The sequence below is a fragment of the Ambystoma mexicanum genome, chromosome 10, assembly GCF_040938575.1.
Source record: "Ambystoma mexicanum isolate Mex_15411 chromosome 10, UKY_AmexF1_1, whole genome shotgun sequence".
Taxonomy (NCBI): domain Eukaryota; kingdom Metazoa; phylum Chordata; class Amphibia; order Caudata; family Ambystomatidae; genus Ambystoma; species Ambystoma mexicanum.
In genome coordinates, this window is record NC_090932.1 from 709,863,462 (window position 1) to 709,875,711 (window position 12,250).

Here is a 12,250-nt window from a genome sequence, read left to right on the forward strand (position 1 = left end):
ATACCTCAACCCAGATGACACTCGAATATTAGTTAGGACGGGAGAGAAAAAGATAGGCAGGTTATAAAATCAACACAGTTCGATCCTAGCGGACAAGATGCAAGGCAGGAAGGCAAGAATCGCAATAGATCATAAAGTTCGGAGGCCAGGCCCACTCGGAGAGAGGCAAGGCGCGATGTCCCGAAAAGTCTCTAGTGGAGATGCATTCAAGTCTTTATAGCAAATTGTTATCGGCAGATTGAACCAGTTCAGAACAAAGAATGAGCAGAGCTTGGAGGCGACCCAACGGAACGGAGAGGATTAAGACACCTCACTCGAACCGAACGAAAGGGAAGCCAGGCGGACACGGTACATTGTTGTGGAGGGCAACTCCGGCGGGGGCAGTTGTTCCTGGTGGTGGATGCACGTCGGGTCTTGGCCAAGAGTAGAGATGATCTCGTCGTCGAAGGAAAGTAAAGTCCGGTGCACCACCAGGGAAGAGACCAGCCGCGGAGTGCTCCGTCACAAGGCACCACCTTTTGGTCGCGGTTCAGGGGTAGTGGCTATCCAGTTGCCGAGGTGCTCTGCACGGGCAATAGGACCACTGCGTCCTGAGGCGAATAAAAAGCAAAGGGGACTGGTTGTTCCCACCAGTCAGGGGAAGAGACTCTCCGGCAAGGAGATCTCCTCTGTCGTCGGGAAGTGGTGAGTCGGTTCCGCAGGGCTCCACCGGAGGTGTCGTCTTGCAGGTCGGCTCAGCATTACCCTCGTCGGATTCTTAGGTCCTGTGGCGACTTCTGAAGACCCAGTCCCAAAAGCCCTGCTTTTATGCAGAAAACCCCCATTCATTCAGCCTAGCTGTCAATCAACACATGCTAAGTGGTGAGCGGGAAGGCTCACCACTTGGGCCAATCACTCCAGAGTGCGACCGGAGTTGGCAAGGCAACTCGGTCCAGGGTGCCTAAACCCCCTCCCACATCCCTGTGGTAACCCAGACAGAATGGCACCACTTTGGAGGGTCTCTGTACAGAGCCCGCCAAAAGTGGAGCAAAGGGCTCGACCTTTGGTTTAGGAGTCACAGAGACGAACACAGACGCCATTTTACAAACCGAGTTCTGGCAGAAAATACCATCCGACAAACCTATTTAAGATAAGTAGATCGGTGGCACGTTAGAGATTAACGAGATAAGTATCAATCTCCAACAATGGGACGAATCCCATAGGGTTATGTTCGGGGACGAACATAACAAGTAGTTTCCACTGCCACCAGCCAAAACTCGACGAGGGGGGACGGGACAGTGCCCCCTCGAGTAACAGATCCAGGAGTAATCGAATTACCCCTACTAGTACGTCCACAATAAGATGGTTTGTACTAGTTCTGTTAGTAAATTTAGGTCTAGTAAAGTCAATGGTGACTTTACATGCCCGGGGAGACAGTAGTCAGTCCCCGGGTATGGAGTCTATGGTGGGGGATCCGCTAGGACGCCCCCGTGTTACGACACGTAGGGTGCGGTGTAACACACATAGAAAAACATATGAGACCCTATGGAGTAAAAGACCCCATAGCCCATAGAACACATTGACATTTGAAGGAATTACACACCTACATTTCCAAGAGTGGGAGAAAAGAGTCTCACTCTTGGCAGGATGGAAAAAAACAAACTCCCGAAATCCAGCAAAGCTGCTGGGGGACTCACTAGGTTAGGAAATTCAGCCTAAACAGAGAATTCTCCCTAACATGGAGACCCACCTCCAGTCACTAGAGTTGCGGCATGACTTGAGGCCAGCTTATTCTTTGCCCTGCGCTTCAGGTCATTCCAGCGCTTGTAGCAATCATTAGCTGTGCGCCTCACGATTCCAAGGGCACTTATGATGTCCGCAATGGTCTGCCAGTGTGCCTGACGTTGTGCAGGTGTGGTCTTGGATCCTGCAACAATCACCATTTTGCGGTCATGTGTGGACACATACTCTACAAGTGCATTCAGTTCGGCCTCATTGAAGCTGGGCTTCCTTGACGGGCCGGACTGTGTAGCATTGTCTGGGGCATCAGCCTCTACTGGACGAGCACTCTTCCACTTCCGCTTGGAAGGTGGTGGGGATCCGGAGTGTCCTGCGCCGCTCTGAACACTAGGGGCAGGAGCGTGGGATTGCACACTCAGCACGGGAGTTGGTGCAGGCATTATCTCAAGTGTGATGGTGTCAGGGGGAATGTCAGCATGATGGACTTGGACCGACACTGTCCTGGCTGGGTGTGTGAGAGGTGGGGTGGATGGAGCCGCAGCTGCCCCTGCAGCCTCCCCAGCCTGCCTACGCGGGGCAGCAGATGACCTAGCTGCCCCTGATCCACGTGGCCTGATGACACCAACGTTCACCGGCGCACGTGGCCTAGACCTGCTGACCTGGAAGTCAGCCATGGAGTCACCCTGTGCCAGGTCTAGTTCCACAGTGGGCTGGTCCAACAAGGGCTGAGCATGGATGGTGTCAGCCACGGTAACCTCAACCGGGGGGGGCATAGGTGTCCCTGACTGCTCCTCCACACATGGGGGGCTAGGGGCACCCTGCAAGTCACGGCCACGTCCCCTACCGGATCCACCACGGCCACCACTTGGGGCTCAACGACCTTTGCCACCCTTACGGCTTGTTCGCCTCCCAGCCATGGCACTGATGTTATTGTGCGTATGGGAGTTGATGTGAACTATTGTCCTGGGCAATTGGGGGTCAAAGGGCTTGGGTACCAGATCGTAATCGTACCCTAGTGCTCTAGCAAGGCTGTATGTCACCCCTGGGGAAAGATGACAGGTCACGCAACACACAGGCACCCCAAAAAAGGGAAGTAAGGTGCACGCAACCCCTCCTAGACCACGTGCGTGGAAAAATAAACCTGCACTACGCTGTGGCACCCAGGAACACAAGAATGAAATTATGCGTGTCACACGCAGCCTAGAATTACCTCTGAAGGGGTACGCGACACACGGGGCAAGCACAGATGTTAGATACGTGCGCGACTCACCGTCTGCCAGGAACAAAAGCGTGAAAAATATGCGCGTGTGCGCGTTGGCAACACCCCCGCCAAAAGAAGAATTGTACGCTGTCTGAGGAGACAGGACAACAGTAGTAGGGAAGCTGTCTGAGGAATCAGACCCAGGAAAAAGAGGAAAAGAGAAAAAACTGTCAGAGGTAACACGGAGTACGAACTGGAAACGCCGTGAAGTAAATCGCGTGTGAACCGACAAGAAGTACAGATTTCACCCACTCGCTCTCCATGAAAAGCACGTACAAGGAAATGGCGTTCTACACATACCTTTTATACACACGTCACAGACGCGCATACGCAATGAGGCCATTTCCACCAATTACGCGCTTTGACACTCGGACGTGTATCTCTTCATTTTTACATGCACCATTCTCTACGGCCATGCGCGTGACGTCACAGCTGCGCATGGTGGCATTTGGGCCAATGAAATCGCATATGCGAGAACATGTGGTTAAACTGCACGTCCAAGTGTCATTGCGTGTAATTGGAGGGAAGTGAGCGTACACGCGATTGGCCTGGGCACGTGTATTACTGGGGGTGCGCAGGAAGTTCCACACGCGATTGGTGGAAATCCACGTGTGCTCTGTCATCACGTGTAATGAGGGAAACACCCGCGTGCCTCACGTCACAGACGCGCTCACGCGCTAAGGGCCTTTGGTCCCTTGAAATCGCATATGCGTCCTGACGTGCATACGCGCTTAGGGCCTTTCCTCGATTTACACGCAGACGTGCAGGATTTTCACGTGCCAAATCACTCCGTATCAATCTGGCCACGCGTAAGCACACGGAAGACCACGCTCCTGCCCAGAAGGCCGAACTACTGCCCCCCAGAGCCCCGAGCACGCTCCCACCTGCCATCTGCTGCTGCCTGACTGCCTGCTGCCCACGTGCCCTGCCATTTGCTGCCTGCACAACAGCCAGGGGTGCTGTTGCTGTGACCACCCCTGCTGGAACCGAAGACTCCCGACTGGGATTCCATCACTCCACAGCCCAGCCCCAGGACCCAGTTGACCACCCACTCCTGCCTCTGGGGTTGTCATGTCGGGGCAAACACCATCTGAGACCACTGACAACCCCCGGCCAGAGAGGCAGAGGGGCACCAGCTTCAGTGCCACCGAAGTTGGTGTCCTGGTGGAGCAAGTCCTGGGGCAGTATGATGCCCTCTTTGGAAGTTCCCACGCCGACAAGGAAGGACGGACTCGGATCTGGACTGACATTGTGACTGCCATCAACGCGGAGGGGGTGGCAGTCCGCGACTTCCAACATGTCAAGAAGCGCTGGGAGGACTTCAGGTCCAGGACCCTGAACAAGGCCCGGCGCCTCTTGAAGGCAGCGGATGCCAAGGGGCGCCGGGGCCACTTGTCGGAAGAACAGATGAGCCTTGAGAGGCTGACCCGTCTGGATTCGACCGGTAAGTGTACATGCATCCTGATTGTGAGCTGTGCGTGTGGTGATTTTTCAGTAGTGTGCAGGATTACACATCTGTTTGTATGGAGTCGAGTATGGGTGGGGTGTACAGGGCCGTGGGGCTAACAAATGCGAGGGCTGGAATGTGTGAGACATGGATGGTGCTTTTGTGTGTAGGCTTGCATGCCAAATGCAATTGTGTGGGCACACATGTTTGGATGAATGTGTATGTAAGTAGACATGTCCGTAATGTCACGCATGTATGTTGTTTTCATCTGCATGTATCAGCACTGTGTACATGTGCATGTGTGTGTATTTGACAAGGGTGCAAGAGTGATGCAACATGGATGCATGTGACAGCGGTATTTGGAAGCCTGATGGGCAGATGTGACATGGATGTCCATCTGAACACTGCAACACTTGGCAGAGGTGTACACATGCTGCAAGTGTGGTGGTGTGTATACATGTGTGGTGCACTTCCTGTGTTGCATGTGATGTCTGGCTCACCTTTGCCTGCTCATGCTGTTGTATGTGTATGGATGGTGCTGGCAGTTGCGATATGGCTGTGGTATGGCTCATGTGTGTGAGTTGAAATGACATGTGTGTTGGGGATTGTGATGACATGTCTGAGGTTTGCCAATGCCACTCATGTACAACTGTCATGTGTTTATATGTCCATTGTACAGTGCCCTGATGCCTGTGTTTTATTTCTCCCTGTCTGCAGCGTCAACTGATGAAGAGGGCGGAGAAGGTGCTGTGGAGCACAGCGGCGGGGATCCCACCGCCAGCCAGAGACGCAAGGCCCGGCTCCCCTCCCATGTTGTCATCTCGTCGGGGAGTGAGGAGTCCGGTGCCGCGTCCCAGGCCGCAGCTGCCGGGGGGAGGTCCAAGAGGCGGAGGTTGGAGTTGGACTCCTCGGCAGCAGAAGGGGCAGCTGGGACCCCACAGGGCCCAACGGGGGAAGATGGCACGGAGTCATCCAGGTTGGTGGGGGGTTTGGTGGAGGAGGAGGCCGTGCAAGCAACAGAGACGGGGTCTGGAGGTGTGGATCCCACTGGTGCTAGTGGTGCAGTGCAGGACCAGGGACAGGAGGCAGCACAGGCCGCCGCGGAGGTGCCTGTGTGCATTCCTGTCCCTGATCCTGTCCCTGCATCATCTTTCACCAGCAGGGATGCCTACGTTCAGACCCGTTTTCAGGCAGGGGATGAGCTCACGACAACTGGCCTTCCTCTGCCTGCGGACGTGGCTATCCAGGTCCGGGTTGAGCCTGTTCTGAGTAGAGTGGCGTTACGTCAACAGGCCATGCGAGGTGACCTGCAGTCTTTTCATGAGGAGACTGCACGTCATCTCGAATGGCTCATTGACCACATCAGCCTGCTGGGACAGGTCACCCAGGCCAGATTCCTCCGTATGATTGGGGCTTGCTACGACCCCCTCTTCAACGGAACCCGCTACGTGCCAGTCGTCCTCCGTCCCACCCATCAGTCACCTGGGTGCCCTGTGGAGCTGCCTCTGACGGTGCGGCCAGGCTGGTGGAGGAGGCATCCCTGCCACAGTCGGTAGTCGGACGTCCAGCAGGGGTGGCCACGTCAACGACTGCACCCCAGCCGGCGGAGGATGTGCAGGCAGCAGGAGGCAGTCCACGGGCAGAGGCACAGCAGCAGCAGCAACATGGTGGGAGCCATGAAGGCTCGGGGCCTTCAACATCGGAGGGGCAGGCATCGGCCGGAGGGCAGGAGGACCCAGGACAGAGAGTGTCTTCCGTGTGGCAGCGGTTGGGCCACGCCATAGATGCGGAGCGGCAGCAGGCGGAAGAGGCACGGCTCACAATGGTCAGGGCGGAGAACTCCATGCGGAGGGCCCTGAGGCGGGCCGAGTGCCTCGAGGCAATCCGCAGGGGTTTGGAGGTGGAGACGTCGACGGCCCTGCGGAACCTCGTACATAGTTATGTAGGTAGTGCTAGGTTTCATTTTTTTTTGGATTTATTTTGGACCTTTCGGACATTGGCCACATTTTTGTATATAGTTTATTTTATTAGTCAGTGTACTTAGATAGGTTTCCTTTCTTTTGTTGGGATAATGGACCCTGGCTTGTTCGTATGTACATAGTTCACTGTTGGATTGTATTTTTCTTTCGCATTTTCACCATGGAGCATTGGCTTTCTATTTTATTTCCCATTGGATTTTGTTTTCTGGACAGTGACTTTGGACACCATTACTTTGGATTTTTACTTTTGGTTTTGCTTTTTTTCACGGACATGCTTCTTTTCATTTTTGTACATTCCCATTTCTGTTTCTTTATTTTTGATTTTATTTATGTTTCCTTCAATACATATTTTTTTATCACACTTCAATGTGTAGTATCATCTCATTGGTTTAATGCATATCATGACATGGCTTTTGAGATTCACTGACACCCATTGGGTGTATGTGAGGGAAATGTGTTTGTTTCGGAACTTGCAATTGGTGTTCTGTCATGTAATTGCCAATTATGAGTGGGTGGATGCAATACTCGGGTGGGTGTTTTGCATTTGGAGGCTGCCCATAGGGACCAGGGATCTAGATTGTGATGACATGTTGGCTGGGGAACATGAGTTGGACATGGGTGGGGGCCTGCTGGCAGGTGCCCCACAGTGCTGGGGGGTGGGGGTGCAGGGGTACATGAGTTGGACATGAGTGGGGGCCTGCTGGCAGGTGCCCCACAGTGCTGGGGGGTGGGGGTGCAGGGGTACATGAGTTGGACATGAGTGGGGGCCTGCTGGCAGGTGCCCCACAGTGCTGGGGGATGGGGGTGCAGGGGTACATGAGTTGGACACGGTGGGGGCCTGCTGGCAGGTGCCCCACAGTGCTGGGGGGTGGGGGTGCAGGGGTACATTTGTTGGACATGAGTGGGGGCCTGCTGGCAGGTGCCCCACAGTGCTGGGGGTTGGGGGCACAGGGGTACATGAGTTGGACATGGGTGGGGGCCTGCTGGCAGGTGCCCCACAGTGCTGGGGGGTGGGGGTGCAGGGGTACAGGAATTGGACATGGTGGGGGCCTGCTGGCAGGTGCCCCACAGTGCTGGGGGGTGGGGGTGCAGGGGTACATGAGTTGGACATGAGTGGGGGCCTGCTGGCAGGTGCCCCACAGTGCTGGGGGGTGAGGGTGCAGGGGTACATGAGTTGGACATGAGTGGGGGCCTGCTGGCAGGTGCCCCACAGTGCTGGGGGGTGGGGGTGGTGGGAGACATGAGTGGGGGCCTGGTGGAGGCTGCCCCTGCACTGCAGACTGCGGGGGGTAGGGGTAATAGGGGACATGAGTGGGGGTCTGGTGGAGGCTGCCCCTGATGGCTGGGGGGTGGGGGTGGTGGGAGACATGGGTGGGGGCCTGGTGGAGGCTGCCCCTGGTGGCTGGGGGGTGGGGGTAATAGGGGACATGAGTGGGGGCTTGGTGGAGGCTGCCCCTGGTGGCTGGGGGGTGGGGGTGGTGGGAGACATGAGTGGGGGCCTGGTGGAGGCTGCCCCTGACTGCTGGGGGTGGGGGTGGTGGTAGACATGGGTGGGGGCCTGGTGGAGGCTCCTCGTGACTGCTGGGGGGTGGGGGTGGTGGGAGACATGGGTGGGGGCCTGGTGGAGGGTGCCCCTGACTGCTGGGGGGTGGGGGTGGTGGGAGACATGAGTGGGGGCCTGGTGGAGGCTGCCCCTGACTGCTGGGGGGTAGGGGGTGGTGGGAGGCATGAGTGGGGGCCTGGTGGAGGCTGCCCCTGACTGCTGGGGGGTAGGGGGTGGTGGGAGACATGGGTGGGGGCCTGGTGGAGGGTGCCCCTGGTGGCTGGGGGGTGGGGGTGGTGGGAGACATGAGTGGGGGCCTTGTGGAGGCCTCCCCTGCACTGCGGGGGTGCGGGGGTAATAGGGGACATGAGTGGGGGCCTGGTGGAGGCTGCCCCTGGTGGCTGGGGGGTGGGGGTGGTGGTAGACATGGGTGGGGGCCTGGTGGAGGCTGCCCCTGCACTGCTGGGGGGTGGGGGTGGTGGGAGACATGGGTGGGGGCCTGGTGGAGGCTGCCCCTGGTGGCTGGGGGGTGGGTGTAATAGGGGACATGAGTGGGGGCTTGGTGGAGGCTGCCCCTGGTGGCTGGGGGGTGGGCGTGGTGGGAGACATGAGTGGGGGCCTGGTGGAGGCTGCCCCTGACTGCTGGGGGGTAGGGGGTGGTGGGAGACATGAGTGGGGGCCTGGTGGAGGCTGCCCCTGGTGGCTGTGGGATGGGGGTGGTGGGTGACATGGGTGGGGGCCTGGTGGAGGGTGCCCCTGACTGCTGGGAGTGGGGGTGGTGGTAGACATGGGTGGGGGCCTGGTGGAGGATGCCCCTGACTGCTGGGGGTGGGGGTGGTGGTAGACATGGGTGGGGGCCTGGTGGAGGGTGTCCCTGACTGCTGGGGGGTGGGGGTGGTGGGAGACATGAGTGGGGGCCTGGTGGAGGCTGCCCCTGCACTGCGGGGGGGTGGGGGTAATAGGGGACATGAGTGGGGGCTTGGTGGAGGCTGCCCCTGACTGCTGGGGGGTAGGGGGTGGTGGGAGACATGAGTGGGGGCCGGGTGGAGGCTGCCCCTGGTGGCTGTGGGATGGGGGTGGTGGGAGACATGGGTGGGGGCCTGGTGGAGGCTGTCCCTGACTGCTGGGGGGTGGGGGTGGTGGGAGACATGGGTGGGGGCCTGGTGGAGGGTGCCCCTGACTGCTGGGGGGTGGGGGTGTTGGGAGACATGAGTGGGGGCATGGTGGTGGGGGGTGGGGGTGGTGGGAGACATGGGTGGGGGCCTGGTGGAGGGTGCCCCTGACTGCTGGGGGGTGGGGGTGGTGGGAGAAATGAGTTGGGGCCTGGTGGAGGCTGCCCCCGCACTGCGGGGGATGGTGGTAATAGGGGACATGAGTGGGGGCCTGGTGGAGGCTGCCTCTGGTGGCTGGGGGTGGGGGTGGTGGTAGACATGGGTGGGGCCCTGGTGGAGGCTGCCCCTGCACTGCTGGGGGGTGGGGGTGGTGGGAGACATGGGTGCGGGCCTGGTGGAGGCTGCCCCTGGTGGCTGGGGGGTGGGGGTAATAGGGGACATGAGTGGGGGCTTGGTGGAGGCTGCCCCTGACTGCTGGGGGGTAGGGGGTGGTGGGAGACATGGGTGGGGGCCTGGTGGAGGGTGCCCCTGGTGGCTGGGGGGTGGGGGTAATAGGGGACATGAGTGGGGGCCTGGTGGAGGCTGCCCCTGCACTGCGGGAGCGTGGGGGTAATAGGGGACATGAGTGGGGGCTTGGTGGAGGCTGCCCCTGGTGGCTGGGGGTGGGGATGGTGGGAGACATGAGTGGGGGCCTGGTGGAGGCTGCCCATGCACTGCTGAGGGGTGGGGTGGTGGGAGACATGCATTGTTGATCAGTGGTGCAAGGTGACATGTGGGTTGGCTGGGGGGCATGCCCATGGTGGATGGGCTGCCTGCGGGACATGGGCAGGGGTGCAGGGTAGTCCCCCGTGGTGTGGGCTGCCTGCAGGGGCCGTGGAGGTTGTAGAGCGAACACCTGGGAGGACCTACACGGCCAATTCACGTGTAGTACTCCCCAGAACCCCTGAAATACACGTACCCTGCTGAAATTGTGTGTGGAACTGGCCGCGCACCCCTGCAATACACGTACCCTGCTGAAATCGCGTGTGGAACTTCCCGCGCACCCCTGGAATACACGTACCCTGCTCGCACGGGGCCAATCGCGTGTGGAACTTCCCGCGCACCCCTGAAATACACGTACCCAGCTGAATTTGCATGTGATACTTCCCGCGCACCCCTGATGCACACGTACACAGGACAATCACGTGTGGAACTTCCCGCGAAGCACTGAAATACACGGTCCCCATTTGCTGTTTGCCAGCCCTGTGAACTGGTCCAGGGTTAGCGCAGCCCTTTGCGATTATTTGGGGATTTTGAGGGCTTTTCCTTGCGCGAGGGTGTTCTTGGGGGCGTAACTGGCGCTGCTGCAGGGTCGCAGCGCCACGCTGCGCCACGGCTGGTTTTGGATGCGAAAATCCATGAATACGCTGTGCGCGGAAATCGATTTTAGCGCACACGGCTGGTGCAGACATTCGCACGGGCATGCTGTGCGCCAGTCACGTGCGCCACTTTTGTGCGATTTTCTATGAATTACCCTGACAGTATTTATCTTCTTCCAGAGAAGATGTGTCAATGATACCAAAGTCTGTAATGGCTTGTTGACAGCGAGAGCTTTTACCGTCCCAAATGAACATCTTACTTTCAATGACAGCATTAATGGACACATTGGATGAAAATAACCACCTTTTAAAAGCAGGGATGCTCATAACATTAAAAGTTCCCCTAGACCCCAAAGAATAATGAGGAAAAGTCTGGAAACAATACCAGTCCAGACATTAAAAATCAATATTCCTCTGCAAAGTCAAGTCTGTTAAATTATACTTGTGATATTTCTTTAAGGAATATAATATAGAAAAGGAATGAGCATCAAACCAACATTCTCCTTAGAAAAACGGATTAGTGCATCATGGATTTTTAGTCCCATAATCCCCAAGGTAATGGGACAAAGAAGAGGGCTGCAGAGGAACAAAGCTTCAAATTGAAGCTTGTTAAGGAAAATTACCCACACATGAGGGAGGCTTAGAGGCTTAAAATGCCCCCTGAGGTGCAGGCCATGGGAAAGGAGAAGGAGCAGAAGAGTAGTTGTAGGTGGAAGAGTTGAGAGCTTTCTACGTTGCAGCAGAAGTAGAGACTGGAGGAGAAGGAATACGCCGGGACCATTGTCGAATGCAGAGCAAGTAGCCAGTGCTGAGAGGGTCTCCCCTGCAGAAGCCTGAATTGGAAAGGCAGCACTGCGGCAAGTGTCAGATAGAGAAGCTTGCCCCCTGAGGACCTGAATTGCAGAGGCTGAGTAGCGGGAAGCAAAAGTTTGAACTGCTTTCCCCATAGTAAGGCTGTCTCTGGTTGCAGGCGAGTACCAGAGAGCCTTTGGAGTGGAGGAAGCTCTGTGTTGCAGTGGTGCTGGTACGCAAGAAGCTGCTGAGGAGGAGGACCTGGGAGCAGCGAGGGAAATGAATGTGCACACCATACCGGGTGAGTTCACTAGGCAATTCTGACCCCGGAGCCCTCCGTAACCACTTGCGTGCTCAGAACAGGTACTTGAATAAGAAAAAGCAACCACATAGAGAGAAAACCCTGAAAGAAGGCGATTGTGAATCCCATTGGATTTGTGGGGAGCGACAAACTCTTGGACTGGAAAGGCGCTGGTTGGATTTGATAATCCAGTACTTGTTGATAGGCAGTTTGTACAAAAAAAACTAGATGATTCAGGTTGTTGGTGTGTCAAACATGAGGTTTTTAGGTTTATTCCTTGTTGTAGTCAGCACCAATGAAAGACATCATTGGATGTAAAGGTAATATTCATAACATGATGATATGTTACACAGCCGACGCGCGTTTCGACCTAAGTCTTTTTCAAGGCTGTGTTTTTAGTGAGGTGGTGATGTGGTATACATTCAAAGCCAATTATTATTGAGGATATTTCATTCACATCCATTATGCATACATTAATAGGCAGTATCACGAAACATAGAAAAACCAATTGCGATTAGGGCAAAAGAAACACAATGTGACACCCAGGAGAGGTGATTTACCATGTCGGGTGATTGCAAGTGATAGTGACAGAAGGATATAGTTGATTGGACAGAACAAATTAACATTTTAGGAAAATCAGGTGCCAATTTGCAGTTTGGTTAGCAAAACGAAATGAAAACAATGTACCAAGGGAGAAGAACAGAGGACAACCAATTAGGGTTGGGTAAGCAAGGAGCT